Raw genomic sequence first — 6,037 nt, forward strand, 5'->3', positions numbered from 1 at the left:
GCCACTCCCACCGCCCCTCCCCGCTGGGGCTCGGGGGCAGCGGGACCCCCCGGCCGCTGCCGGCACCCGCGGGAGGTGCCGAGGTGCGGGCCGGGGTGATCCCACCCGCGGGAGGTGCCGAGGTGCGGGCCGGGGTGATCCCACCCGCGGGAGGTGCCGAGGTGCGGGCCGGGGTGATCCCACCCGCGGGAGGTGCCGAGGTGCGGGCCGGGGTGATCCCACCCGCCGGAGGTGCCGAGGTGCGGGTCCAGCCCTGCCCTGGTGACAGCCGGGACCTGCCTCCTGGCAGGGTTGCTTTATCGCTCCTTATTCACTGGGCTGCACAGCATTAGAGAGCTTTGGAAGGGCTACAGGATTTGAGCCTTTTGGTCTTTTAAATGCTCCGAATGGACTCCTGGTTCCCAAATCATTCTGAGGAAGACTGGGGAGTTGGGGGATGCTCAGGAGTGATATTATTAACTGATGGTTCTGCTCATTAATAAGCAGATAAATTAATTAATAGATAAAGTGGTCATATTTAGGGATAACAGTAGTGCTGTTCTGCCATATGCACATTTGTTCACAAATAATGCAATTTAGGGCAAGTGGAATGCAGATATGGTTACTGATCTGATTAAGTATAAAAATCTGGAAAATTCTGTCCCTTAAAGTGATGATGGGCTGCTGTTCTGTACTAAAAGTGATCTTTGTTTTGGACTGGCAGGTATTGCAGAGATCACTTGGTTTCTTTTTCAGCAGCAACAATACTCAATTTTCCTGTGCCAGAAAAGTCTTGTTCAAACAGATTTGGTTTTCCTAAACCAAAAATGTGATGCTGAGTTCCACAGCTGTGTACTTCAACACTTTTCTGTTTTTCTGCCTGCCTCAAATTTCTCACACCAGAATAAAACCAAAGTTAATTAAAATCAGGAACATTTTTGCTGAACAAAGCAGCAGAGGTTACTCATGCTTTTGACAATTCCCGCTCTGGGCAGGACATTAATTCCTGTCCAGGGCTGAACATTTGGCTTCCACTTCAGTATTCACAAGGCTGCTGCATGCACAGCCTGGTCTGTGGAACACACTGTCAGGAAGGAGATCACTGCAGATAAAAGGGCCCCTTAACAGTGACTAATGGCCCGGCCCAAATATTAGTTTTACGCTTAGTACAGATCCGTGTCTGAGGGAAACAGCAGCTGTTCCCCACACTGGGGCCATGAGGAGGAGCATCCAGCTCAGACCCTGCTCAGACCCTGCTCTTGGTCCCTTCCAGCAGGTATTTCCAGTTCTGCCTCGGGACTTCTCTCCTCCATCCTCTTCTTTATTCCTCACTCTCATCTTTCACGTGTGCCCCTTCACCCCAAAATAGCAACATTCCTTTCTGTCCCACTGCTGCTTCTCTCCTTCCCAGCCTCTATTCCTGTTTGTCTTGTTTTGTCAGGGTTTGGGACACAACTGTGTAGAAAGGGTTATACATATCAGTAATTCTGTATTTAATCAGCTCTGAACACACCTATTTATTCCCATTCTTATTTGAGTCATTTCCTAATATGCAGAAACAAGGGTATAATGCAGATTGTCTTTCTAAGCAATCCTCTCCCTGTTTTTTTTCTCTATCAATTAATCCAAATGGGGGGAAAGAGTTTAATTCTCTATACCTTTCAGCTAACCTGGAATCAAAAGTAATTTAGATGGCAATTTTGAAAATTACTAATTTGAGGAAAGGGCAGATGCTGCAGCTTGTATAGTTTGTAGGCAGAAAATAAATGGTGGCAATTCTGCATGCCGAAAGAATTGTGCCTTTCTATATTAAAATGTGGAGGGTTTCTGCTTTTTCCTTTTTTCCTCCCCATTTAAATTAAAAATTTGCAGATAAAATTGATAGATTAGGGGCCTTCCTAGGCTAAAGCCCTGTTTCAGTGTCAAGAAGGCTGAGCCGAGATCTTTGGGAAGTTTCAGTTTGCTAACATCAATATCTAAGAGAGAAGGAACCAACAGATCAATAGCAGCCACAGCTCCGGAGATACCCCTTGGCAGAGGGATCCCTGTGCCCGAGTGCCTCCTCACGCAGCAGGGTGGGAACATTTCGGATGGAATATGGTCCCTGGATCAGTTAAAGGCGGGTGCATGTTGTGCCAGACCTTAGAAGTTCTTCTAGGAACAGGAACGTTAGAACGACACTCGTGTGTTTGGGTACAGGTTTCTCCAGGGAGCTTTTCTGTGCCCCGGTACTTTCTGCTGCACGCCTGGCACTTGCTGGAGAGAGCTCAGCTTTAAATCAGGCTCCATTCTGAGTGAATTGTTAATTACCACAGCTGGGGTTAGTGCAGCCCAGCAGAGAATTCCACAAAGACAGAGCAGCGGCTGCACTTGGAGTGTGCCTCGTTATGCCCTGGATAAGGGATCCTCTCGTGCTTACAGACACACAGAAATCCTAACACAAACTTCATGGCAAGCACATGCAGGTGTGGAGATTTTTCCTACTCCAGCTATTCAAAAGATGTTTCCTGTGCATTCCTCTTTCTGGCTGTGACCCATCAAATCCATGGATTTTATACAAGCCCATGTTTCTGTAAAACCTCTCTTCCAAGCACGGCAGGGATGTTTCCCATGTGGAGAATAGCCCTTTTCCCAAGCTGTGAAATCAGGGGCTGACACAGAATGGGGCCCTTGACTCCATCTGGATCCAAATGTGTGTTCCTGAGGAGCTCCAGTGTTACTCCTGGCTTTGCCAACAGATGGGGAACCACACCGCTGAATCCGGCCGTGAGCTCTGTGGGACAGCACGGACCGAGCTGCTGCTGCTGCTCCAGCTTCGCTGCGCTCCTGACAGCACATTTGGCTCCAAAACAACGCTGTAAAAGCGCTAGGTCTACATGCTGTCACTCAGGAGTAGGCTGGCAGGGAATGCAGTCCCTGGGATCTGGGAAATGACAAATGCTGCCGGCACGATGATGCGTCAGAGTAGTACAATGTACTCGCGGTCTTGCAGGGTATTTGGAAATGAGGGATAAGACTGAGGAACTGAAAGTCACTGACCCGAGTTCTGTGCCTCTTTCCATCCTATTTCCTTTCTGAATTTCCTTTCCCCAGAAGAGCTGAGGGACTGATTTAGTCCTGAAGCCTTGCGCTGCTCACACACTTCATTCCTTCTCAGGTTCTCACTTGGAATTTCAGTGGGAAGGTGAGTTTTGCTCACAGAATGGTCTCTGAACCCTTTTGAACATGGAAATGTTCCCACCAGAGTACACTTAGGAAGTTCTCATTTTCTTGTTTGGTTGTTTTTTTTGTTTGTTTTGGACTTTTTTGTTTGTTTTTTTTTTTATAGTGGTGGGTTTTGTTTTGGTTTTGGTTTGGTTTTGGTTTGTTTTAGGGGTTTGTTTGTTTGTCTTTTTACAGTAGAATGTTTATTTTCTTTTCCTTTTTTCTCTTCCTATGAGTCTGTGTTGCCACAAATCAAAATTCTGGCTTTTCTGGCTGTCACTCTTCCTTGCTGCATCCTGTCTTCTGTGATTTGTGAGGAGTCTTTCCTTAAGGGAGCATTATTTCTACTTAGCTTTCACCCAGTGGATCCCATTGTTCAGCTCTGGGCGATTGTTTTGGGATATTATTGATTTTATGACTTGCATTGTTGTCTGCACAAAACCAGGCCCATTTGGGGCAATTTGCTGCTTTCATACTTTCTGAGGGAAGGGAATGTGTGTTGGCTTGACTAGAGCAGCAACAAAACCCTGCTATTATTTTATGTGGTTTGAAGAGAGAATCCATCTCATGTTTCCCTGGAGGCACTTCTGTGATCAGGAATTACTACAACATTACTCAGAGCCCTTTGTGAGGGCGTTTACTTTGGGATGTTATCCCAGATAGTGCACATTGCTGTTCTCCTGACTGGCTGGCATGCAAAAAAAGAGGGGAGAAACCAGTCTGCCAGACAATTCTAGCTGTAATTCCATGAACATCCTCAGCAGTAGGGGAATCCTCCAGGAGACAGCAAGGTGCATTGCAATAATATTACTTATGAATTCAAAGCATTGTGCAAAGATTAAATCATCTTTGAAGCAACTCCAAGCGATATGTCCTAGTGAAGTGATTCCACTGAAATGCTGCTCACACAGCAGCAGGCAAGGAATACAATTAAGGAGAAGAAAATAAGAACACCAAAGACAGATTGTGGCTGCAGGGTATGCATCCAGATGCTCCTAATGGATTATTCTGCCCTACAATTGCTCTCTCAGCACATGGGCAGCGTGTCTGGGCAGGGAAGCAGCGGCCTGAGACACAAAAGGAACACCAGGTTATGTGGATTGTTATTGCGACGCTGTGGCAGGAGCAGTGTGCAGGGAGAACACCCAGCTCTGTGCATACATTTCCAGCAAAGGCTCCCTGCACACAGGAACAGGTGAGGAGCCTCTGGAGAGCAGCCACGTCCTGCCAGGGACCCCACAGCTCTGCTGGCACTGGCAAGGCAGCTGTCCCCAGGACCCACCGCGTTTATCCGTCATGAGCAGCATCCCTCTGCTTTACCAGGGACATGTGAAAGTGAGTCAGTTTGTTTGTTTTTGAGGGAAGTGGCTGCTTTTAGCCACCTCACAATGTCATTTTATGTAATGTGTTCATGACTGGGCTTGTACCAATAGCTATGGATGTGTATATACATATATATATATATATTTATATATACATGTATGTGTGTATATATATAATAGAGGCATTACAATAAAGTGGCCACACTGTATGTATATATATACACACATATATATATATATATATACATATTTATAACTTGCCAAAGCATCCTTTTATCCTTTTCCTCTTTTCCTGGCTTAGAGCTCCCATGGTTTTTTCGCAGGCTCTGTATACACAGGAAAAAAAATCCCTTTGGTCTTTGCACCAAGGAAGGTGCCTTGTGGAACTTGAAATGCTGTTCCCTAGAGACGTGGCTTGAGGCCTGAAATTAAAGGGAAAGTATTCCAGAAAAGGAATCACTGGGCAGAGCTCATGTGGAGCTGTGGCAAAGATTGATTTGAAACAGAACGAGGGCAAGGAGAGGTCACCCTCTCCTTGGACTTTGGGAGTTGGACTTTGCTGATCCCTGTGGATCCCTTCCAACTCAGGATATTTTATGATTCTATTCAAGACTTAAAATTAATATGCAGAGAAGCATGTGCTAACTAGAAATTCACTCACTCATCCTACTTTAAGCCCCCATTACTGCTTTAAATGGCTGATTAATGATGTTAGATGGTGACAGCATTCATTTGATTAAACTCCCAAAGTAAGCAGAGTGGAAATGCCTAGCACTGGATTGCTGGTAAATGTGATTTATGCTTTGTGTGTGTTGGTCTATAAAAGTGCCAGCGATCTTGATGTAGGCACATCTGCGTTAAATGGATGCAGCCCCTCCAGAAGCGCTGCTGTTTGGAGCAAACAAGCGCACGGTGTGTTTGTGCTGCAGGTGTGTGCCCGCAGGAGGAGCCCCCAGCTCTGGCTGATGGGAGGGCAGCAGCGCCCGCCGCAGTCCGCGGGGACTCCCGAGGATGTGCAGCCACCCACGCAGCCACACGTGCTGCAGCTTCTGGCAACACACAGCACCTTCCCCGTGCCTGTCTTCTCCCTCCACTAATCCTCCTCCCACTCCGCAAGAAAAGTCGCTGCACAGGCTCAGACAGATGCCAGCTACCAGCCTTACTCTGGAGTAGTTTAACACATCCCTGGAGAACTGTTCCTGGCTCTTGTTTAGGGAGGCTGGGCATCGGGCTCCCTGCAGTGTTCACCTTGTACCCTCAGATAAACAACACATTTAGGTTCTGGTTGATTACTGTTTCCTATTCTTGCTCTCAGAACTCCTGCAAATTGTTGTCTTGCCAGAGAAGATCCAAGGAGCCTCACTCGGGTGGATGGAGCTGTGCTGTCCCCAGCTTCCCTCTGCCATGTGTTACCATCCCTGTGAGCGTCAGCAGAAATGACTGTGCTCAGAATTTATGAAGAGAAATGCAAAACATGTTTGTCTGGCACAGAAATGCCAATCTTCTGAACCTCAGGTAGCCTCAGATGGTGT

The sequence above is a fragment of the Ammospiza nelsoni genome, chromosome Z (genome assembly GCF_027579445.1).
Source record: "Ammospiza nelsoni isolate bAmmNel1 chromosome Z, bAmmNel1.pri, whole genome shotgun sequence".
NCBI lineage: Eukaryota > Metazoa > Chordata > Aves > Passeriformes > Passerellidae > Ammospiza > Ammospiza nelsoni.